Genomic DNA, 27,026 nt, shown 5'->3' on the forward strand with positions numbered 1-27,026 from the left:
TCTGTTCTACCAGGCCAACTATGTATTTCAAATTGACATAACCTCCAACTCTACCTGGATATGTGAATTAATTCCAGTTGAGTATTATGATTTGTAAGTTGAATCCATTGTAGATTGGTGGCAGCAAAATATCTGATTCTAAAAGGGAGTCTCAAAATCAATAAAAATGACAATGGTCCAGGGTCCAATCACTTCCCAACAACTGCAAGATCAAGGACAATTTTGCATACCATAAAAAAGGTAAAAACTCATGGTGTTTAAAATGGTAAGGGATTAGTTATTTTTTAACTGAGCACCTGTAACAAAAGTTAGTTACAAGAAGTATCAGGGACAACCCCATATTAAACAAGAGATTAGAAGGTCAGATACCCTATGGTAAGTTTCTGATAAAGAGCACCACTAACCAGAACCAGCAATTCTCCTCTTGACCACTTATTCTTCTTAGTGATCTTGACTTGTCTCAGTAAAGACATCAGGGAAAAATTTTATGCATCATGTGGTTTCCTACATCGTGGTGTTATCAGAGGATCCAACAACACTGCATGGAGACTTTCAGTTACCAATGGAAAATATTTGTGAGACAACCATTTTTCTCTGCCTCTTTGACAATTCTTCCTAAAAGAATCTGAATGTCTATTTATATTTCTAAAAGTAGTCAGTGTCAAATATGTATAGCTTGTTACCAAGTATACAACCATTTTGGGCCACTGGTGGTGTCATTTACATATAAAGTTTTCTTTGAACACACCGCATATAATAAGGGGAAAATGTGCCAATGTCCAAAACAGTCCTTAGATATGCATTTTAGGATAAGAGATTTTAAAGATTGAATTTCCATCCTCTAAAGTTTCTATAATAACAGATACCTCACTAAAAGCTTGGTACCCAGTCTCCATTTTATATCAGTGTCATTTGTTCTAAGTTATTCTCTGTGCAGCCACCTTTGATTCCAGGAAGGACAGTACTGTTTGATAACATCTTTATAAGGAAGGATACAGGAAATTTCCTCCAAGAAAAGGAAGCAGAACTGACACAGGACAGACCACCTACCAGGCTACAATGACTTGCTTATCCTGACTAGCTTGCACCCAGTGATAACCCTCAGTAATGAACAACCAGGCCATACTTTGACCTGGGATTTTTAATAATTATTTGTATATTTTGATCTCTGGCTCAAATTCCTTCTGTATTTAAGCCTAAAGCTCCTATTTGTGCCCTGAAGATAGACTGATGTGCTTAGTTTGTCTCTTCACATTGTGTGCCTCCATTGTGTATGTAACTGGAAGACACACACACATATGTTTGCCAAGACACATAAAAGTGGTCACAGGAGCAAAGCTCACATGGCATGGAAGTACTTATGTCAATAAACAAAACAGGTGAGTCATATATTCCTACAACAGGTAACACAGCAATGAATATGAACAAATCACACACGATATGGCCGAAGCTCAAAACATTACATTGAACTATGGAATTGAAAAGTCATACACAAATGCTACACACTGTATGACTCCAACTGGTGACATTCTAGAAAAGGCAAAGCTGTAAGAAAGCAAACAAGCTCCTGAAATCAGAGAAGGGATTAGCTGCACAAGGGCCATTCCTACACTTATTATGGATACTGAGAATCTAAATGACATCTTACTGTACATGAATATAACATTGCTATTAGATTATCTTCAATAACACTACTTTTCAGAAACTGTCCAACTCAATCAAGTGTCTGACTACTCATGGGAGTAACATCAGGAAAGACCCATCAACTCTTTTAAACAGAAGTATCAATAGACAGTTTATGCTTTGAAATTTTTGGAATTTCTTTCCTCAATACCTTCACCTTACTACTACCACCCATTCTGGAATGTTATGTTAAGCCCCTATTTTGAAAGTCATACTTTACAAATTCTCAATGAACAATGATGCTTCTTTCTCTCTTTGAAGCACTGGTAAAGTCCTGTGTGATGGGTTTCTCCCTTAATTTCATAAGAAATAGACATGTCTGTGTCTTTTCTGAGCATCGTGTTTCTGATATTTGAGGAGAGAGATTTACAAAAGTCTAGAACTAACAGAAACCAACAAAAATCCTCCGTAAGAATGCTTCATTGTAGAGCAAATCTTATGGAATTGATTTTCATCACAATATTTCATTTCTTCATCTTGGAAAAAGGCAGTAATGAATATGATCATCATTAATTTATCTATATTGGTGAAAAATACACCCTAAATCCTTTACTAAGAAAGAAATATATTGAAGCAAAACATCAGGCATCCTGCATCTTTAACAGTTAAGCACTATAGAAAATGTAAACCCTATTTATGGCCAGATTTGTATGATGGAGCCTCATTTTTTAAATGTTTGTTAAGAAAGACTGAGTTACTCAGCATGATATATGTGTGGTGCCAGGTTCCTTGCAATTCCCTACAATCCTTAAACAATAAAATGTTTTATTATAATGACTTTTTTAACTTTAGAAACAAGGTAGGTGGAAGCCTCTGTGTGTGTGTGTGTGTGTGTGTGTGTGCAAGTATATGTGTTAATTCTTAGGTGGTCTACCTTAAAATATATATATATATATATACAAAGTAGATCTTCAGCTACAATACATATACATAAATAAAAAATAGTTGATGATATTAACATACTTCTTTAAGAAACTGAGATATTAATTAGACAAGCAAAAATAATAATATTCAGAGCAATTGAAACATTATGTTCAAGCTCTTAGATTTTGTAAAAGACACATCCTTTTTGAGCAGAAATGGAATTTACAAAAATATCTCTAGGCCTATAGAGAGGTTTCCTACAGTTGAACACAGTTGTGATTCTCAGTGTCAAACAGTAAAGTTCTCTAAACACATAGCAATAGAATTAAAAATTAAAAATTAAAATTAAAAACAAAATTAAAAATTAAAAATTGCATCCTATCAAGCAATCCTTGAGTCAAGAGCAGCAGAAAGATGATGAATAAATATGCATACAGAATAACACTTAAAATCATACAAGCTGAAATGTTACTTTGAAGAAAAATATTGTTGAGCACTATTATTAGGAAATTTGAAAGTGAATGGACTGAACTTGAAAACACAGTTTAGATAAGAGAAAACTAAAGAATATGTATTAGATATAAGGAAAGTAGTATTAATCAAAAAAAATAAACTGGAAGCCAAATAAAACAATAAATAAAAAGAACAAAGGTATAGCCAAGTACTCTGAACACTCAATTAATATAAACATTTTGCAAGTTTGGCCACTAATTAAGAGAATATAAATTTCTGTTCTTTAAGTCACTGCATCTCAAGTATTTTATTATGGTTCCCTTAGCAAACTAATACCATGCAATTGTCAGTTGCTTACCATGAAGACCAAATATATAGCTATTATTCCTGCTTAAGCAGAGAAGACAGTTGTAGAAAATGTAACACAAAACAAAGGACACACAGAAGTGAGATATCTTGCAGACAAAATGTTTGGCAACAATATTACCTTAGGCAGTATGTATGATGCTTCATTTGTTTTTCTTCTTTGAGGAGGTATACTCCTCAGTTTCTAAGTCCTCTCAGATCTAATACTTTTGCTGTAGGAATACATTTTATTTTATTAGGTTAAAATGAAGGGTAGACTGCCCAATTACTTGTGCTAAGATTCTTTGCTCTCATAAAATGATATATCTTACTAATATGACTGTATGGCTTCTACAGTCCTGTTCTCTCTCAGCCATGATGTTTTCCTAGACCACGAGTACACCCAGTCATCTGCAAAGTCATGTACTGGGATACAGGAAAGTTAGTTTTCATTTATGAAATAAAAATTAAAAAATAGGAAAATAGTATCAATGTTACTGGCTCCTCTCCTCAGTTGGCTGTCATGTCATGGGAGGGATGGAAGGAGGTCTACACTCAAGGACTTTGTATGATTCCTCTTAACCATTTACTTCTGGCACATTGACAAAGAATGCAGCTTAAATATGCATGGTCAGGGGAGTTATGGCTAATCTGGGTTTCACCAAACAGTCAGAAAATAAACAAGAAAAAGTGGGAAGTGAAGGCTAGAAATGAATCTCAGTGCTGGCAAAGCATGTGTGAGGCACTGGGGTAGATCCCCAACATCACAATAAAAATAAAATAATAAAATAAAAATGTTAAAGCTTTTCACCCTTTTTCACTTGACTGTTTTACTTTTCGCATTACACAAGAATGTGTCATTTTCATAAGTCAGGTGTACAACTCAAAACAGGGGAAGAAATCCAATGCATTCTTCACAGTTGGTAGCCACACTTGTGAAGAAGCTGTTTCCATTCCAGATTGCTTGATTGGTGCAGCCTGTCAACCATATCTAGAGGGCCAGGTGATTCACTATGTATTTTATTCAATGCAGGCATGACAGCCAGGGTTATTGCTTCAGCTCTTGTTCACATTTTCTCTTTACCTCTAACCAGAACTAAGGACACCTGAGGGATGGCTGATCTGATGCAGCTGTGAGGTCTCACCTGCTTCTCTTCACCTCAGAGTCCCAGTTTCCTGACTGTGAACTTGAAAGACTTGAACTCAGTATTCTCCAAATGCCCCTCAGTGCATCATGAACAAGAGGGGAAGTGCCTACTTCAATTCTGTGCCCTAAGCACTTCCCTAGGTCACCCTCATCCCAGCCCTGACCTCTAAAATGCTATCTATCATAAGTAAAGAAATTTCAAGGAAATAAATACACTCTAATAACCAGGCTATTTTCTGGGGTAATGGCAAGAGTTGGGTTGGTAGAGAATGGTAGTTGCCTGCCCAACATCCATTCATCTCTCCTTTCTTAGGAACATGATCAGAATTAACTAGGGTGGCAATTCTCCCAGCCCCATGTCAGCTGGTGTCACAGGTAAACAGAATACTGTGAAGGGAGGAGGGGAAGAGGTTGATGCCTTCTTCTACATTTCCTGCAATGTGGTCATTTAGGTGGGAACTGTAGCTCACTTTAACTTATGTTTTTTGAATTTTTTTGTCTGTTTTTTATTATCATACTGTTGTTGTATTGGGGGGATACCTTGTGACATTTACAAAAGTGCTTAGGATATACCTAAATTACACTCATCCCCTCCATCATTCTCCTTTATACCCTCTTCCTCCATTCATAGAATAGTTTCAACAGGTCTCATTTTTTCATCTCAGCTCACTTTTATGGGAACTCTCAGAGACATATTTTTCTACCTTCTGAACACAAGCTGTAGGGCTATCAATGTGGTAGAATCTGACATCAATAATAGGATTCAAATATTGAATTAAAAAATTATTTTTTAAATTAAACACTAGAATAATTCCAATGGCTAATGTTATTTCATCTAAAAATCTCAATTTCCTATCATTCTTATAATATTAAATTTCAATTTTCTTATTTACATATATGAAATATTTATTTAAAAATTCAGAGCCAGAGGTGGAACTCAGTGGTAGAGCACATGCCAAGCATGTGTGAGTCTCTAAGTTTGAGATCCAAATTAAAAAGATAATCAAAACAATATAGCTACTTCATGCTTTTAACTAATATAAATTATGCCAATGCAGGCTCATTATGTAAGAATAGAGAAAAGGCTTTCAGTTCTTTTTCAAACTGTTGCATACTAATGAGATCCCAGGCCATATTTTCATAAGATGTTACCTGGAACATCAAGTTTAGTGGTGTTGCAGTATTCCTGAGATGTAACCAATAAGCAACTTCATCTCCACATACCACATTTCTTTCAAAGCTTATGTCTGGATAGTATTCTGATTCTTCCATTACACAGTATTATCTGTCTCTTTATGTTGACAAATTGATCACATCTAGATTTCTATAAAGCAAAACTGCTGCAACATACCTAGAGGAAGGCCAAAAGGGTATTCACAATTAAGTCAACAGGTAAGTTCAGAAATAAGTCAATTCACATTCAACAGAACATGCTATGTCTTGGAATTTTACCATTCTAGGTACCAGGGAACTTTGGAAAGAGGTTTAAAATGATTGGAAAGCTTACTTTGACTTAGCACAATGGTGGTATATCTAAATCACATAATCATAATCCTAATTTTAATAATCACATGAACATTGCTTTATCAATGAAAATAAATTTAATATCTCCTCCTTTTTTTCTCACAATCAGGGAGAAGAAGGGAGTGCAAGTTATATGTTCTATAAATTTGCAATTTTATTTATCATAATTAAAGTAAGAACTCTCATGTGGATTAAGGAAAATGTACCACTGTACACTTAACTTCTCACCTAACTTCACATGGAAAGTTTAAAAAACAAAAGACTAAAGAAAGAGAAACCTGATGCCAAAGTCAATTATGTTTGCGTACTTCATGTTGGTTCCAGCAAACTCCAGTGTTGTTAGGGTCTTCCTGATTTCCCTTCACTGCCAGTTACTTATATCCTATCACTTTAAAGGAGGCCTCTGTCCTAGGCTGCTCCATCTACAGACCCAGCAGTTGGTTATTCCTGTCCCAGTGGGAAGGACCTTATAGCCCTATCAGTACATTTTTACCTTTCCAACCTGTACATTTGTCCTTTTATAGTCCTCACTGAGGGAGGTTTCAGGTCCCCACTTCCTTGTGTCCTAATTCAAGTCCCTGATTTGCACTGGACCACAGTAGAGCAACCCATCAGTTACCTATACATATAATCATGACAGGCTCTTATCTAGAATATGAGTCCTAATACTCAGCTTTTGAGGTATTCTTCTGAGGTGACTGTTTGGTTGAGCATTATGTAGATCCTGCATATGAAAGGAACCACACAGGAAAATTTTGGTGGGGAACATTTTCTTGTGTCACTAGTCACTTTTGCTTCCTCTGGCAAGCCTTTTTCTTTCTTTCAGATAAAAAACTGGACAGTACCATATGTGCCAACCCTTTTCTCACAGTTGATAAAAAATGTTAATGTGTCCTACAAATTAAGACCCCAGCAAGAAGATACTTTTGTTCACTTATTACTTGCTTTGCCTCCCAACAGAGACACTCTATATGTATGAAAATACTTTGCTGGAATCAACTATTAAGGCTTCATGTCTTCTCCAATTACATGTCCAGCACCCCTACAAGGATGCCTTCTCTTTGCAGGTACAAGTAATGCCTCTTCCTAAATCTCAGAATCAAGCTGGATCTCCAGAAACCTCTGAGCTACTAGCTCTTTTGGTAGGCATGTTTCCTTCTTGTAAGTCTTTTCATCAGGCTATCATTTCTGTCAATTATCTATAAGACAGAAAATAGTTATAAAAAGTTTGGGACCAGAGGGGAGAAACTTCTTTGAATCAACAAAAAACGCATTTAGTTGTAAAATTGTAAGACAAAGCTTAGACAAAAGTAGGAAGAGCCTGTGATACCCTATGTATCTGAGCAGATGTCACATGTGTCTAATAGATCAGGTGAGACACCAACATCCCTGCTCTTGTCCCACAGCAAAGAGAACAGTACTATACAAAGCACCTTGATAGTCCTCATTATGACCTCAGTTTGTTTTTTTAAATTCCAGTTGTCTTTTTAGACCATGAATTCTCAACCATCTCAAAGACAATTTGTGGATTTCTATACACATTCTATAGACTCTCCACCCTCACCTTTGAAAAGCAAAAGGAAGCAAACAAACAAAAAAACCATTTTTTCCCATTAGATAAATCACTGCCTCAAGATTGAAAGCAGTATTTTAAGAAACTAAATAGATTAGTTTCTCAATGGCCTTAAGGCTAAAACAATTTAAAAACAAGCACTTATACTGGGATGGTGACTCACAGTTACACTCTCAACACTCAGTAGGTGGAGGCAGGAAGATTTCAAGTCCATTTCCTACCTGAGCCACCTGGAAAGACCATGTCTCATAAACCTAGAAAGGAAACAGCGTCCAGTTTACTTCATCTTTACTTTTCTCTTTCCTCCAACTGCCACACTAGCAAAACTCAATTATCACATTTATATCATTGAAATTTGATCTTCTTAATAATAGTCACAGTCTGGATTTTCATCACTGATTCTATGGTAGTATGGAACAGTTACAAATGATTTTATTAAAGAAAATCCAAATCAAGTGTCAATAAGATAAACTCCTCACATAAAAGTTTGCTGGTGAGAAAATCCTGCAGAACAGCAAGCAATTTATTAGTATTTTTGTTCTTATTCTTAAATTACAGCCAATAACCCAAAGTATGGCCAAATATAAAAAGGCAACATCAAGTGCTTGTGAAGATGAAGAAAAGCCTGGACTTTCACACAGTGCTGGGATGGTATATAATTTGGCACAATCTTTTTAAATATTGTGAGCAAGCCAAGTGTGATGGTGCAGGCCAGTAATTCCAGCTACTTGGAAGGTAGAGGGAGGAAGATTGCATGTTCCATGCCAGCTATGGCAAAATTAATAAGACCATCTCCAAAAAATAATAAAAGCAAACAAAAGTAGTGACTGCTTCACACCTGTAATCTTAGCAACTCAGGAGACTGAGAATGGAAAGATTTTGGTTAGTGGTCAGCACAGGCAAGTGAGTTAACAAGAACCCATCTCAATCAATATTTGGGTGCTGTGGCATATGCCTGTCATTCCAGCATTTTATGTAAGAAATGCACATATATGTTCACCAAAGACACATAAGAGTGGTGAGGGGATCACAGCTCACACAACGTGAAGGTTCAGACAGCCTAGCTGGCCATCAACAGAACAGGTCAGGACTACCTTCCTTCAACAGATAACACAACAATGAAAATGAAGAAATCACACACGGTATGGCCAAATCTCAAAACATTACATTGAATTATGCCAATTGAAAGAATCAAACCCAAATGCTACACACTGTATGATTCCATCTGTTGAAATTCTAGAAAGGCAAAGGTTTAAGTAAGCAAAGTATTCCGTGGCATAAGAGAAGGTATAAACTACAAAAGGGCATAGGACACTTCTGGGTGATGGAAAGGTCCTAGACATTGATGACAAATATACAACTGCATTTAACAGAAACTCGCCTTGGATAATGAGTCAGTTTTCTTTTGTGTAACTTATACCTCAAGTCTTAGTTTTAAAAAAAGAAATAAGAGAAACAAATAAAAAATTATAGAAGGGGGGGAGGAGAAAAACACAGTAGAATGAGCAAAAGAGGCCAGACAAGCATGTGTGTATCATAATCTGATTTCTTTGATAGAAAGTTCAAAACCAGGCAAAACTAAACTACATTTTAAAAGTCAGGATACAAGTCCCTTTTGACCTAAGGACTGATGCAGAGGCCACAGGAAGGCTTCCGGCGTGTTAGCACAGGTGAATTACTGTGTGCAATTCCACATTATGTAATTGTTCAATTACAAAACATTTACTTTATGCAAAAGAATTATTATTTACTTATTTTTTTTCTTGTGGTACTGGGGCTTGAACCCAGAGCCTACACTCTGAGCAATTCCACCAGTCCATTTGTGTGATGTGGTTTTTCAGATACTGTCTATTGAACTATTAGCCTGGGCTGTTTTCAAACCATGAACTCACTAATCTCTGCCTCCTGAGTGGGTAGGATTACAGGCGTGAGCCACAGGTGCCTGGCACCAAAAGAATTATTGTTTATACTAAATACACATTTCATTTACATCTGTATTTTACCTTTAATTTTTTTTTATTTGAAAATTGTAGCTGTTAGTCTGCTTAAATAACATTTAAAGAATGGAGAATTTTCTCCCTTTTTTTAGGTACAGCATAATAGCAAAGACTGCTTTGGCACCGGAGAAACTGGAGACTGGATGTACTCTGCCACCATGCATCCAGGAGTCCAGGAACAACTGTGTGTTTCCCTGTGATGAGCAAGAGGCTCTCATTTGTCCCTTTTGTCTCAGAGCATTCAGAGATTCTGTGAGTCACCAGACTGTATTTCCATCACTTTTTCCAAACACCTTGAGACATTCACAAAAAACTTAATGTATTCACATTCAAACATTTCTCTAGCCATGAAATACCAGTTTAAATGTTGTCTGTCTTGAAAAAAAATTTTGCACAAATACCAGTTACCTATACTAGATGTCCAGTATTGATTTCTAGATAATCTAGTGTTTAAAAGAGGCAGGAACCAGGCATGGAGGTACACATCTGTAATCCCAGCATTTAAGAGGGAGGAGAATTGCCAGTTCCAAGATATCTTGGCTTCATAGAAAGCCCGTCTCAAGAAAATAAAACCATACAACTGTCACTGTACTCCATTTTAGAAATTTTAACATGTAATTTAGGCATTTAATGTAACTAATGCACTTTAATAGGTAAAAACACTTCATTTTGATAACAAAAAGATGCACAAGTCACAATTCTGATTTTAACATTTAATTAAAAATAACTCTCCTCACAGTCTGACTGGCCCACAGCTTCAATCTAATCTTTTCATGATAGCCAGATTCTCAGGAAAACAAAATCCATCAGGCCTTTGTGAATTCCCTGACCTTTCAGAGGATTCCCACCCTCCTCAAAAAACAGCAGTGTCACCTTCAACAGAAAGGCCTTCTAAAATCTCTCTTGGTTTGTCTCTTTATCTGTCTTCCTGTCACTCACCAAAGCTACAGCCAAGGGATCTTCTGAGCATTTCCTGGGTTGTGTACCAGCCTAACTAGTGCCTCTCCTGTGTCCTGATCCCACCTGCTTTCACACTCCACTCTCCATCTGCTACAACCTCTTCTGGAGAGCTGTAAGCATGTCTCTCACCATCACCATATCTTTACCTTCTTCATTTTTCCATAAATTAATACACAGTTGTTCAATGAATGTAAAAGGAATGGTTTTAAATTCCTGACAAAGACTTCCTGTGATCTTATCTTCCTGATGCTGCCAGGGTTTCTGCCTCTCACATAAAGACCACCTAACTCAGTAACATATCCAGAAGGTAAAGTGATCATTATCTGTATACATCCATGAAATGCAACATTATTAGACAACAATCCCCTCCTACCAAGTAACTTGCATCGTAACAAAGACTTGTATGTGTTCTCTCTTGTCAACCCCTAAAACAGGAAGCATTAAAATAATAGAGTAAGAGCTGATATTTAATTTAATTATGACTTCAACTAGAAGTTAATTCTAGCCAAGGATTCACAGAATTTTTAAAATAGCCTTTTTTTAAAATTTAGGCTTTGTAAATGAGGAATCTCTTCCTTCTCTCTATAAGATTACAAATTAAATTAAAATATCAGCATAGTACCGAAAGTTAACCATCTTTTCAATAAAGATTTCCTCTACATATGAAAACCCTCACAACTTAGCACCTCAGGTAGAAGAAAATTCTAGTCCAAGTTCATGTAGCTCATCTAAAGCAAGGCACTGTAAATGTCTGCATGAGTCAATTGACTCCAAAACTTGACAGATTTGGACCAGCTTCTTTCATTCATTATCAGTAAAATTACACTTGCAAGTATCCTCACCCCAGTGAATATGCTCTCTATGTAGTCAAGATCAAAAGGAGCAGGTGACAAGCTCACAAAAATATTTGGCTCAAATTGCCTTTGGTTCCTCCATCAGAAACAGCAGTGATAGAAATTAAGCAATTAATGAAAGCAAAACTTAGTTATACTGTTATTAGGGTTGGTAAATTTTGTGCCAGCCACTACAGTTATACTATTAATGGAAATTAATATTCCCCATTCTAAAATGTGTTTAAAAAATACACCAATAAATTTAAGATGTAAAAAGCCACTGGCAAAGTAAAATTATATTATGAAAATGATCTTATTCTACATGAAAACAGGATAGCTAATATTCAAAATGATATTAGACACCCCACTATGCTTACCTATAAATACATACTGAATTTTAGTTTTTCTCTAGCTTTACCTTAAGAAATGGAAATGCTAACATGAGTTCCATTGTTATTCTACAAAGAGACAAATTTTTAGATAAAGGGTTCAACCTTACAGAGTCCACTTATTCACACCCCTTGTGATTGGCAGAAAAGCAGTCATCAATTAAGAAAGCTTTCCAACCCAACAATATTAAGCACTTAATTCTATAATACCATTCAACTCCTACCTATTAAATTGGGTTACTGTATTGACAATATAAAATCAATACTGTTAATATTTGTAAGAAATGTGTTCTCCATGAATAATTTTCTCTCAGATTGAATTCACACTTATAGTTATGATATGCTAAGTAGCTCCGGTGGAGAGTGTCTCTGTTCCATGCTTAGATGGAAATCAAAGGTGGACTTGAGCAGTAAAGGTCAGAAAAATTTTATTTGCAGAGAACAGAAAGGAAAGGTACATGTGTTCATGTAGCAGACCTGTGGACCTGGAAACTGGTGGTTCACTGAGTCAGCTTGGAAATCAGGTTTTATAGCTTCTTTATGGATGGAGTGTGGACAGTTTGGCATGGACTGATGATGTTGAAGGAGCGATGTCTCTCTGGTGTGAACAGATGTTTCTTGGGAAGGAGAAGTGTCTCACAGCTAATTTTTACCTTTTGGGAATACATGGACCTCCCACAGTCCACCATTCAATTAACCAAATAAAAATAACCCAAAACTAATTATATATTTTAACTGATGTTAACACAACACAGGAATGCCAGCAGGAAAGATTGAAAAAGTAAGAGACACTTAGCAAACTAAACCTTTCCTGTTAAAAAAAGAAAAGGAAAGGAAAGAAAAGTTTAACTTGCAAGGAACCAGTTCATCTTTCCAACTCATGTAAAAAGGGAACAGGGCATGTCAGATATGAAGGAAAACAGCAGTACATTTGAAACTTCACAGCTTTATTTGTATTAAGGAGAACCCAGTACCAGAAGATGTTCAGCTCTTAGAAGGAGCCATGTATGCCAAAAATCAGCACCTGAGAGGCCTGGGGAATCATGGCTTTGGGAAAGTTGTGAGGCCTAACTCGGTCCAGTTGTGCACCTTCTTATTACTTCCAGACCCTGCCCTTGCAGTGAGGCAGGATAGATGATAGGTGATAGAAAGATGGTAGATAGATAAATAAATAGACAGATAGGTAGACAGGCAGATAATTCAAATGGTCAAAGTCAGGAATCAGAACAGAACCAGGAATTAAAAACTAAAAAGTCAGAGCAACATCTTCTTTTCCCATCACCCTGCCTTCTTGTACATGTTAAGCTGCAGACATTCAATAGGTAGAAAATTAAAGAGTGTGCCTGCACCTATTGTTCTTGTGTTTTAGCTAAGCATAGATCATATCTCTAGGCTTTTAAATAAACATCTTAGCTATGTTTCTGGTAACAAACCTTCTTGGATATGGGAATCATTGTCTCTACAAGGAGGGCTTGTTAGGTGAAAAGACCAGCTGTCTAGAGAGTAATTCATCATGATCACCATCCCCCCAGATAAATACCTTAGTGAAGTCCCATTATTTGGAGTCTTCTTTGCTCCTAGTTTTCTGTGTGGGAAACTGAAAATGTTTTTGTCCCCCTGTCCTAACTCTCCCTGCTTTATCCTAACTTGTTGTACTGTTCACATCTTGAGAGATACTCCTTTTTGTGAGTCCTCCTTGATAGTCTTTTATTGTGGATCTCAAGTCTTTGTACTTTGCATAGAAAGTGGAAAGATGAGGGACCACCTTGCCCTTCCCCCTTCTGACAATGGAAATTGGGAAGCTATGTCCCCACTCTCTTTCATTGGGGAAAATTTTCTTTGGCTTCTCCTCTTCAATGGAGGAGGTGTGGGGGTCATGGCTCACTAGCCTAAGGAGCCCTGGCTAGCCATTCTTATCAGGAATGAAATGCTTACTTTCTTTTATAACCTTAAAATTGCCACAATGGTGTTTAAAACTTCATAACAATACCTAGATGGATAACCAGGTGCAGAAGAGCCTGGAGTTTCTCCCCTCCCACCTAACTCCTCAGCATGAACCTGTGAATGTGTTTCTTGAGGTCAGTGGTTCTCAAAGCCAGGCCCCTCAGGGAAGTATTAGTTAGAATTGCAGATTCTGAATACAGACCACTCTGTTGAATAGTCTATAACCTAACAAGCCACTATGTGAGGACCACTGTTAGTCCACTGTCAGAAATGGATCTATCTATGTTACTCCAGTGACAGACCAGGACCCCAAGACCCCAGACCATTTGGGAATGGGTGTTACCCCAAAAACCCTTATATCACACATTGGAGCAAAACTACAATAAACATAAAAATTTGACATCTTTGTCATTTTAGGGTTGGTCAAATGGCTCAAGTGGTAGAGTATGAGGCCCTGAGTTCAAATCCCAGTAATATAAAATAAAAAATCCTTAGAGTTAAGGAGACTGGTCTCTATGTACAGAATTGCAATTGTATCTCCTCCAGATAAAGGAAAGAGCAGGACTGGGTATGCTTTTATGATGGCAATATTTGTCTTGTTGAAATTTTAGGTGAACACATGTCTAGGCTATGGTGGAAAGAAATTTATAAACATATAAAGTTTGAAATGTCAATTTTAAGGGTTTGGTTTTATTTAAGAATTTTTAATATCATGCAACTGTCATTAATATACAGAACACCCAGATAACAATAAAGATGTCCTCAAAGTAAACATTGCCATGGACAAAATAATTTAACAGAAACTGCATATTCCATCCTATGGCACCATGTTACACATTTTTCTCAGAAACCCATGGAGCTTTTTAGAAAATAAATCAAAACCTAGGTCATAAAGCAAAACTCAGCAAAAACATTGATATAATTCCCTGTATCCTCAGGACCATAGTGGAATGAAATTTGAAATCAATGGCAAGGAAAACCATTCAAACCGATGGAAATTGAAAAACGCACTTTTGAGCAACAATCAGTCATTGAAGAAGTTAGGATAGAAACTCTGTAATTGTAGTTCATGGTACAGAAGGCATGTGTTTAAAAGTTTTTCCTAAGTTAAGCAAATCTAAGGCACAATTATGACTTAAATCCCTACAAAAAGAATCACGTTAGACAATTTATAATTTTTAAGAAATAGCAAGCTCTTAAATGAAAATGAAATTAACCTCAAGTCTCCTCTTATGTAGCAAAATGAAGAAAGGCATTAGTGGCTGGAGTTTTGAGAGACTTACAGGCTTGGTTTAAATGTAATATTTGAAGAATATAAGAGGAGGATTATCCCAAAAGGAAGCAATTAATGTTTTAGTTCTTCTTGTCAATAAAGATGAGAGTAAAATGGAAACTAAGAAAAGCTATCTGCCATGAAAATTAGAGGCCTGGGGTCTATAAACTTGATGCTTGGGTATTTTGGAGGTATAAAAGCTCTTGTGTCATGTGTCTCAGATTGTCTTTGCATGTGGGGAGCTCAGTCGCCCTGGTATTAAGAGACCAAAACTTTATGTACTCCACTCAGGAGAGATGGGAATTGTTCTTGTTGCTTAAGGATGAAGCATGTGGCACAAAGGTATTTGGGTGAAAAGTTTGTTGCTTATGAAGGCTCACTTCTTATAAGCATTACCCCAGGAGACAGATTGTCTCCAGTGAGAATCTGAGCAACATAGCAACACCACATGAAGACCACCTCCTCACCTGTAAGCATATTTATGAAGAGGTTAGTTCCACATTCATGTGTAGTTTTCCACTTATAATCAGACTTTGTCTGTAATTCTCTAATTCTCACTGCACTCTTATGACTGGAATGGAAAACAAAAACATAAACAAACATTTTCAGGGTATAATTTATCTTTCCAGACCTGTTTCTCTTGCCTTGACCATGATAAAGTGCCAATTAAACTGCAGCTAAGTTCATGCCCTACTTCAGAGTTGACACAATTTTAGGAACCTCTATTATTTCTAGACTGAAAACATTAGGAGATATCTTTAGTTTATTCCTGTGTAAGCAGAGCACCAAAGTTACCTTGAAAGAGGTTACCATAATTCTCAAAACATTCAAATTTTAAATATATATTTGCTGGGCAGAGAAAACATAAAATCTCATATTCATTAAAATTTCTAGGGCTACAAGGATTATTATAGAAGCATGAGTGTCAAAAGCATGTTAAGGGAGGGAGTTAGGAACACCATCATTCCTCAGCTTTGCAGATGAACACATGAAATCCTGCATCATTATTTAGGATTTTATCAATGATTGACTATTTAGGATAAATTTTAGTCTTGATGATTTCTGAGTAAATTTGGAACTTTTACCTGCTTCTGAGAAAAACATCATGCAAAAAAATAGTTACAAATTTCTTTTCACACATTCAGAAATTGCTAAGCATGAATTTATGATCCATCTATACTAGCTGCACTCTCTCAGAGGTCCACTCACACAGTCATGTAAAAACACTCTCTAGAGAGGAAAGCTATAAAATTCTACCCTGAACATCAAAGGGTGGACACAATAAAAATTGCATTATATAATGTTTATCAGCAACCATGAAATCAGACATAGTGCTTCCTAGAAACATTACATAGCTAGAAGAGATGAAGGCATGAATGGCTAAAAATTTGGGGGAAACAGAAGTGCCTTATAATGATTTATTAAATAAATGTGTAGTCCACAAAATGAATGTTTTCACCTCACACCTGTACACTAGTGAATGAGTCATCACACACAAAATATTGGTGACACCAGAACAGGCCCAGTAGAACTGCCTATCTGCATACTGTATATGAGATCATCTGCAATGTCCTATAAAAATTTTATCATTCACCTGTACATTAACACACTCTATCAATATATTTTTCTGATATTTTTAGCAGTCCTGTGGGAAATCTGAAAGAAACATAAACAAACATGTTATAGGATACAATTGCTCTTCAAGGACACCTGCACTGAGCAGAGAACAAAATCATTCTTAGGGGACACTGATGTGTACATATATATGTGCATTAATGTTACATTGATCAGAAATGTATAAGGGGCTCTCATTTCTTGCGTGGAAACCTGCATAACTGTGCTTCTTTCTGGGCTCATGAGAACACATCAATGACAAGGAAGAAAAATATAATCATTCTCTCAATATTCATGGGATCAAAATAACATTTTATGCCACTAAAATGCTTAATCTTTGGTCATTATAATTTATAAGCATAGTTTCAGTATTGATTCAAGACAGGACAACAAAAATTCATGAGAGGAGGATTTAGGGTGACAGTCATCACGTACCTGTGTTTTTGACAGTCAGAAGTTTTGTCTTGTCATATAGGCCCAAGGAAGCATACACACAAACAACAGCAGTGTTCAAGGCATACTTTGTTGCTTCCATGTCAGTATGTCCTGTCACTGTAAAAGACATCATGAAAGTCAATTATATAAATATCTGAAGCTACCTGTGTTTTCAGTAATATCATAGCACACTGAATCATTTGAAGATCCATGTATCCAGATCCATGTGGACCTGGATAATTCTCAGTGTCCACACAGAGAGACTTTTAAAAGACTGATTATATTTCATTAAAAAATGCCTAATGCTATTCCTTCATCAATATTACTGAGATGGACAATATGCTATTGCCTCCACCACTGTGAATATTAAAAACTATCTATTTGCAACAATACAATAAAATCATAGTACTGACTATAAATGTGAGGCATATGTTCATGTTTTCACCACACACAGAGTAAAAATAGGAAGAAATATAAGAACGCAAAGTCGTTCTTCAAGTGTTTTCCTGAAAATAGAAAGGCTTTCATGGGTTTAGATGCACTTTCAGATAACTGTAGATTTGGCAAGAAATACATTGTATTACAGCAAAAAACATGGCAATTACAAGAAATAAAACCCTGCTAATCTTAGAGACATGGAATAGCAGATGGTATAATGTGTAGTGGGACCACTGTATTTCCTACTTCATTATTAGCAATGATTGGTCAAGAAAATCTAAATCTAAAAAATGCTGTATTCTCTTTCAGACTTCCTATGAGAAAACATGCTCAGGTGTGTTTCAGGAAACAACTTGCTCTACCAGGCCACCTATATTTAAGTAAACACTGAGACTGTTGATGTACCATTCAACACTGTATGGGTTGCTAGGTTAATTCAAGTTTAATTCTTAAGCCCTGGAAATGGCATCCAAAGTGTTACTAGTGCCTAATAAATATCCTAAAATTACAAAAATTCTCAAGTCCTGCAAAAATGACAATGATCTAAGACACAATCACACTCCAATACAGACAGATATAATGTGAATTTTTTGCCACCATATAAAACCTATACAATACCACTACAAACATTAAGGGATCAGTCATTTTCTGTAAAAATATTAGTGATAAGAAGTATTGGGGACAAGCTCATATTAATCTATAAAAAGGAAAGTTAGACACTGTATGGTAAGATTTGACCCTCATCACCACCAACCTGATGTCAGGAATTTGCAACTGGATGACATTTTGTTTCTCAGGGATATTGTGACAAAGGTAGTAGAGAAAAATTTGGGGACAAACATGGCTCTCAATGTCATTGTATCATTAAATGGTCAAGCTATATTTCTTGAAGTCTTTCAGGTATCAAGGGAAAACACTTGTAAGACAGTCCTTCTCTCTTGAGTGTATACCTACTAGTATTCCCAAACCCTATAAGTATGATGGACCCTTAAAAAAGGACGTGGATGGTAATTTGTGCTTCTAAAAGTAGTCAGTGTCAAATACTCATTGATTGCTATTGACGCTACATTCTTAATTATCCATGTAGCCTTGTTATAGGCATATGAGGGTTTTCTTTTGAACCATTCATGTATAATAAAGTGGAAATATGCTGTGCTCAAAACAGTCCTCAGATATGTTTGAGGATAAGAGATCTTAAGCATTGAATGTGCCATCCTCTCCTGCTATTATGCTAAGACATACCTTACAAAAATCATTAAGAAAATATTGCAATACCACAGGAGGCACAATATCCTCACCCACTTGAACATTTAAAATCAGAGTCTCTGTACTGTCACATGGATGACAATCATGTCTTCCCAATTACAGTCCCGCGATTGTTGCCGTGTCCTTGCAAAAGGAATGTGAAAAAAGAGAAACCATATAAATTAGTAATGCAAGAAACAGTTTGCCATAACAAGCACAATCTCCTCCTTTCCTTCCCTCAACTATTATTATGGGCCACTGAAGATATATCTTGATTCAGGGAATACTTCAGAGTTTACAGAATTTCCAGAATACTCACCATATCTAGACTTCAACCATGAACAATTCTTGAACTTCTTCCTGTTTTTGCATACCAACAAAATGATGATAAACCAGAATATCAAATTTTTTTCTAAATTTCAAAGTTAATCATAAATGTCCTTACTATACAAACTACAAATCCATATTCATTAAAATTATTAGGGGCTCCATTTTTCCTCATCTCAGCACGTGCAGAAAAACTAAAGTGGGTTATGAATCCCCTTTTTACTTAATAGTACATGAATGTAATTTGTCCTATTTTGTGATTTAGAATCTTGTAAGCACTTACCTATGTAGGAAGAATTTTACTCTTGAGGATTCAGTGAGTCACTTTACTTCATGACCTGTCTCTGAGAAACACATCCTGGAAAACATATTTGTTACTTATATCACCCAATCTGTGCATATGAAAGTTCCTGAACTCATTGCATCACTTTAAGAATCATGCACACTACTTGAATACTTACTGAGGTCCGTGTACCCAGTCCAGTATGGGAACACTTGCTATCTTGAGAGGATTTTGAAAGCATTCCAAAGTCAGTGTCAAAGTAACATAACACAAGCAATATTACCTGTATTTCTGTATAAATTCCTATCCCTGTGAAAATAAACACGTAATACTTGTCTATAAGAACACACAAAATACCAACCAAACTCCTGACAGAAATGTGATGAAAATACTCATATTTTCACCACATAATGGGAAACATAGGACTGCACATAGCATTCATCAAACTGGAAACAATGAAAATCACTTGGTTTTCTTGTCATGCCTTTACCACTATAAATTCTAATGTAATATCATCAGCATAGAATAAAATTTGGCCCTTTCTAGTCATATTAAGTAGCAATTATTGTTTGAAAACCATACATCCAAGAAAAGTTCGGAAATAAGTGTCTTCTAATGATTACTTACATATCCCTGAAATTTTGAAGACCACTTAAAACAGACTGTGGCATTTTATTCTTTCTCAGAAAGAGCTAAATATAAGAATAAAGCTGCATGAAAACACGGCAATACCAGTTGAGGCACCACTCAAACCTATGGAATGCTAAACATCATATGAACTGCTCTGTACTATTGTCCGTGGAGTGGAATTAAGGTTTTCATATGAATAACACCTAGACTTTTCTTCACAGATTTTTGTGATCCTTGAAAGTGTCAGACAAAAGAATTTTAAGAGTATTTATGAGGAAAAAGTCTGGCAAAGATTCTATCTGGTAAGGAAGGAAAGTAGTGATGCATAGAACAGCACATAAATGCACATCAAGTTGAGTGCATTTGGGAAGTTAAGGCAGAAGTGTTAGTTCTTACATAAAAAGTTCTTTACATGCACCAACAAAGGTTAAAGACCTTAGCTTAAACTTATTTTGTGGTTGTGGTTATGTATTAGTTCCCTCATAACTTGCAATCTTTCTGTAGTTGTTATTTTTTAGTATTTAGACATTATACAAGCATAAAAGCCTTGCATCTTGGAAGTCATACAAATAAAAGGGTCTTGGGACAGGGCTTTCTATATTTTATAACTTAAGGGCATATTATGCCTGAAAATATTTATACTTCAGTCATTCTTCATTGTAGGGGCCAATTATTCAACAAGGACAAGTTCAGAGGAATTTTAGAGGAATTTTATTGCTCTTGTTGTTTAGTATATGCTGTAACTTCTTGGGATTTGAGCTAGAATGAGTGCATTCAATGCATTCTTCAAGGCTTCTTTAATGCAAGTTTATCTTATAACCCCATCTCCATATTCTTGCTTATATTGGTTCCATGCTACTTGTCCCTATTTTACCACTTTTACTTTCCCCTCAGTGACTTTTGTTCCTTAATTTTAAGGAGTCATGGAACGTTGATGATCTGTTGTCAATAGCTCTTTTCAGTTTAAAAGAGGCTGGGCACAGGTGGCTCATGCCTGTCATCCTAGGTACTTTCTCAGTAGAACTCCATCAGCCCAGCAACTATGAGGACTTCCTCAGAAGTCCACTATCCCAGCAACTATGAGAAAGGATGGACAAATGGAACTACATGAAATAAAGTGTCTGCACAACAAAAGAAATGGCCTCTAAATGAAAAGAACACCCACAGAGTGAGAGAAAACATTTTCTAGGTACACATCAGACAAAGGACTGATAATCAGAATACACAGAGAGCTCAAAAAACTAAACTTCCCCAAAATAATGAACCAATAAGGAAGTTGGCAACTGAACTAAACAGAACTTTTTCTAAGGAAGAAATCCAAATGTCCAAAAAACACAGGAAGAAATGCTCACCATTCCTGGCCATAAAGGAAATGCAAATCAAAACTACACTAAGATTCCACTTCACACTTGTTAGAATAGCCATCATCAAGAACACCACCACCAACAAACTCTGGTGAGGATGGAACCCCCCTACATTACTGATGGGAATGTAAGCTAGTACAATCACTTTGGAAAACATTTTGGAGGTTACTTAAAAAGCTAAACATAGATCTACCATATGATCCAGCAATACCACTCCTAGGGATATACACAAAGGAATGTGACTCAGGTTATTCCAAAGGCACTTGCACACCCATATTTAGTGCAGCACTATTCACAACAGCCAAGCTATGGAAACAGGCAAAATGCCCTACAGGATTAAGGAAAATGTGGTATTTATACACAATAGAATTTTATTCAGCCACAAAGAAAAACAAAGTTTTGTCATTCACAATTAAATGGATGGAACTGGAGAACATCATCTTAAGTGAAGTTAGCAAGGCTCAAAATATCAAAAGTCTCATGTTCTCCCTCCTATGAGGATTATAGACCCAAAACAAATGCAGTAATATTATTGGACATGGGTCACACACTAAGGGGAGAACACATACAAGAGGAATAGGGAAAGGAAAAGAAACCTGTTGACTAGTGAATAAAGTAATCATAAATTGGCAGAGGCCACTATGGGAAGGTGATCAGGAAGTAGCAAAGAGGTCTGATAGAAATGAACCAATATTGGTTACAATACACAAGTGCTTGGAAGCAATGCTTCTGTAGAGCTATCTTTATTGCAAAGTAAGAAGAATGATATGCCTTATTTTCTCTTATGTTTTCTCTTCAACAAAATTGAAGAAGCAGGTGGAACAGGTTCTTCCTGGAAGTGGGAATTGGAGGGGATGGGGGCTTGGGGGACAGGTGGCACAAACAATGTGTATAAATGTAAGCAAATGTAAAAACAATAAAATAAAAGGAGGAAAAAAAGAAGAAGCAGAGATCAGGAGGATCACAGTTCAAAGCCAGGCAAATAGTTTGTGAGACTGTTATCTCAAAAAAAAAATCACAAAATAGGGCTGGTAGAGCAGATCAAGGTGCATGCCCTGAGTTAAAACCCAGTACTGAAAAAGAAAAAAGAGGCATCACTACTGCCTAGCAAGGTACTGATAATCCCTTAGTGTGTTGAAAGATGACTTCAAAATTTTGTCCTGGGACTGTCAGGATAGGATGATATTGGTGGTGTTATGTGTTTGAATAGAAGTTATGTGATATAGTAGACAGTTCAATACACCATAAAAACAACTTATAATTAGCAGAGGTGTAGGTATGTAAACAATAAAACAATTATTGTAACATTTAAACACAAGTCCCCAGAAAACATGTTCTTAGAAAAATCATTAATGCAGATTGTACCATTAAGCATACCATTGCTTTGGTTCTGGAGATCTTTGAAGACTCAGGAGACATTGAGATAGTTGTGATATAAACAGAACATGAAGTTTTGAAAGGGTGTTACTTACTCTCAGGGTAGCAATTAAAAGGTTAAGGATGTTTATTTTGAGGAATATTTGTTTTTCTTTTTTATAATTTTGAATTTAGGAGAGATTTCTCTTGAACTATTTCATAGAAGGAATTTTAAGTAAAGGTGGTGAGGGATCATACACATTTTTTAATGTTATTGAAGAATGACAATGGAGGCTAAGTGATCATACCTGTTCCAAGCAGATCTTGTTTATTTATCACTTAATGCTGGTAATTCAGTAGGTTTTTTAACATCTTTTTGGATTATTTTTCTGTGTACTGAAGTGTGATAATATATTTTCTTATCCAACCATGTGTTATGTAAGGCCATAGCTTCATGTTACATAACTATAATAATTTCGGTGAGATTTTTGAAGAAAATTTTTTTGTATTTAATTAGTGGTACACTAAATTAGTAGTTTGGAGTATTAAAACATTTTATAATTAGTGTGAGGGATTTAACCTAAAATTTTAGCAATATTTCTTGTTCATTATGTCAGTATTTTTTTCATAATGGCGTATTGTGAATTATTTGGAAAATTGTGTTTGATAAGCAGTTGTAATACTCATTTAAAGTTGATTATAATTTTTAAGTATGTATTTTCAATTTTTGTTTTGGAGAAACTCTAAAGCTTTGTGAGAGTGTGTATGTTTTGATAATGGTTGTTAATATGAACAGGTAGAAAGGTTTTGGATTTGTTAACAGACTTTTGTAATGTTTTCTTAGCTGAATATCAATTAGTTTTGCTGCTCAGATATTATTAGGTATTTTATTTTTAAATTTTTGTGTGGGGGTTTAGATTAGCAAAGTAGTTATATATTGTATTGGGCTTTTGATTCCTACTTATAGTTTGTAGTTTTGTGGCATAATATATTTAAATAAATTTGGAATGTTTTTATACACTTGACACAAAATGTATACACTTCATGTGTACAGGAATGTTTTTAACATGTCTGGGTATGTTTATTTAAAATGACTAAAAGTTGATATTTGGAAATAGAGAAATGTAAATGAATATATTTTTAAAAATAAGAACACTACCCAATATTTTTACCAAAATACTATGAAAATTACAGAATATGCAGCGAATAGGAACTCTAGTTTATATAAAGGTTTTGTGGAAATTTTGCATTTGGTATTTGGAACATTAGGTGGATTGCAAGATGATTGGGAAGACACCAGTTATCTAAACATCTTGCCTTAGTCATTGATAGCTATGGTCTGCATTAGATTTGGGCTTACTAGGAAATTGGCTTGGAGGAAGGAAATGAGAGGAGCTTCATGATGAATGACAACAGGCTCAGTCATTATTGTTCTGTAGTGTGTTTCTCTGTTTCAGACATGAGAATTTTTGTCATTTAATCTTTTCTTGGAACTGGTGAGGATTTTTTTAGAAAGGTATATAGGGAGTATTGTGATATTTGTTACTTGTGGGCTCACTTGACTCAGAGGAATGAAATAGGATGGTTGATTTTTAGATGGATTCTGGTGCTTAAAATAGTTAAAATATTTGTGTCTAATAATGTCCTTATTGCTAAATGAGAAATTATTACTGTAAGGCATTGAAATATTTATATCTGTAGGTGAGGAAAGGAGTAAAACTTTTGAACTTTGAGATTTTATTTGGAGATTTTTTTTCAGAAAGAGATCTAGGGATTTAATTATCTCACTGTATTAAACCACAACTCTTAAAAAAATTTATCAAGATATTTGTTACACAAGAAATACCTGTGATTTTGATAAGATACTGAAAGATGACTGTTTAAGGATAGATAGTAGGAAACATCAGATATGTTTAGTCTTTACAATCTGCCATCTCAGAAGTAGATGACCCACTATCTCTCCACAGAGACAGACATTTGTTTTGCTTTGTCATTTTTCATGGCAGAGGTTGTATGCCTTCAGTTTATGTGATTCTTTGTGCAATTAAGTTTTTCGCTGTCTCTGATTCTTAAATATATATTTTAGGGAAATCAGCCAAGTTTTTTGAAGGTATTTGTGTCTTTTATAGAGGGGGCTTAAGTTTTGTGAGGAGTTATATTGGTGTTGGGATTTTTATTTTGATAATCAGTGGAGTTCACATTGTAGATTGTTGTACTAGCTTAAATTAATAGTATAAGTGGGTTTAATTGTGGTAATTTCATAGGTGCATAAAATATTCTTTGAACAAGTTTAACCGTTCTATTATATTCCATTAATTCACCTGCTTCTACAATTTCCCGTTTTCTCAAATAATATTTTTTAGGTTTCACTTTGCCGTTTTCATGTACACATGTAACTTAAGTAGAGGTTCTCTGCTCACCAGTACCATCTCGTTTCCTCCTCTATCCTCTGACATCCCCTGACATTAAATGAGAAAAATAACAAAAAAGAAGCCCTGATATTTAGAAATAGAATCCCAATTTTAAATAGAGATAAAACAGGACTTCCTGTAAAACTGTTATATACACATGGAAGAAACAGGTTCCTTAAGTCACAACTTCTACCAAAGTGAATCTGAGATGGATTTAAGATCATATTACAAGTTAGAATACATTGAAATACTTTTAGGTTTTTGGGGGATGGGCAGGAGTGGGGTTTGAACACAGGTCTGATTTCTCCATTGATTTCTTTTACACTCCTATAACCTTATTAGTATCTTATTCATTGTAAGCCAGATTTCACATCTGACCAAAAATGTGGTTTTTGGTTTTTGAGATTGGTTTATGGTTATCTTTATGATGACTCCAAATTCCTTCTATTTTTTGACATAAAAAATAATTGATACATTCATTACAGGTGAATAATATTCCATTCATGTCATTAATTTCTTTATCCTTTCATTGGTTACTCTGTGTCATTTTTGATTCCACAGCTTGGCAATAGTGAATAGTGCTTTGGTAAATGTGGGCTTCAGCTGTTGCTCCTGTGTGTTGATATATGATCTTTTTGAATTCATGCCAAGAGCAGTTTAGCAGGGCCAATAGCTAGGGCTCTTTTTAGATTCCTTTGTTCTTTTTTTTTTCTTTTTTTTGATGACCTTCCATACTGGCTTGCTTAGCGATGACACTCTTTTCCATCCCCAAATCAGTGTATGATTGACTCTTGTTGATATTCCCAGTAAGAGTGTATGAGGTGACCCTTGTTGAAATTCTCAGTAAAAGTGTATGTGCAGCAATTATTGACATTCCCAATAACAGTGTATGAGGGCTCTTTTTCCCACATCCTCAGAAGCATTTGTTGTTCTTTGTTTTCATAATTGCCATTGTGACTGGGGAGAAATGAATCTCAGTGTAGTATTGATATGCCTTTCCTCATTGCTAAGCAGGTTGAAATTTTTGCTCATATATTCTTTAGCCATTTGTTCTTCTTCTCACAATTGTGTGTTCATTACATTTGCCATTTATTCTTTATAGTTTTTGTCTTTTAATGTTTAATTTTTTGAGCTGTTTATAGATTCTGATAGTTAATCCCCATTTGTTGAATCCCTACTCAAAGATGTTCTCCCAATCTATATCCTTCTCTTGACTTTGGTAATTGTTTCCTTTGATGTGCAGAAGTTTTGTGTTTTCATTTGGTGCAATCCCTTTTGTCAACTCTTGTTCATATTGTATGTGGAATTGCATGCTTGTTCAGAAAATAATTGCCTATACCTACATGCTCCAGTTCTTTCCCTAACTTCCTCTGGTTGTTTAAGAGATGGTAATGTGGCTCAAGTGATATGGTGCCAGCAGGGCAAACTGGAAGACCTGTGTTCAAATCCCATTCTTTCCTATCCCCTGAAAATGCCCTGAAGTATTTCAATTTATTCCAACTTAAAATATATTAAATTCATCTCAAATTCATTTTTGTAGAGGGTGGGAATTAAGGCACCTGTTTCATTCTTCCATGTGTATATAACCAGTTTTGCAGGAAGTCATTTTTTATCTATATTTAAAATTGGACATTAGTCCTAAATGTTAAGGCTACATTTTTGTTTTTTTTATGTTTCATATTTTGTTTTCCACAAATTATGTTTCTATAAGTAAAAAGCCAAAGGACAAATTATTAATTTTGAATATGAATTTGCATTTCAGTTATTATTGCCTCTTTTCATAATTTGTCATCAATATTTCATATTGACTGGCTTCTGAAAGGCATTTTCAAAAAGTTTGTCCTTTTTTATTTTCAGGTTAAATTTAGTATATTTTTAATGTCTTTTTGAGATGTCATAGAGACAGAATAAATTTTTTCCCTTTTTAAGTAGTAATGG

The sequence above is a fragment of the Castor canadensis genome, chromosome 1 (genome assembly GCF_047511655.1).
Source record: "Castor canadensis chromosome 1, mCasCan1.hap1v2, whole genome shotgun sequence".
In the NCBI taxonomy this organism is placed as follows: Eukaryota; Metazoa; Chordata; class Mammalia; order Rodentia; family Castoridae; genus Castor; species Castor canadensis.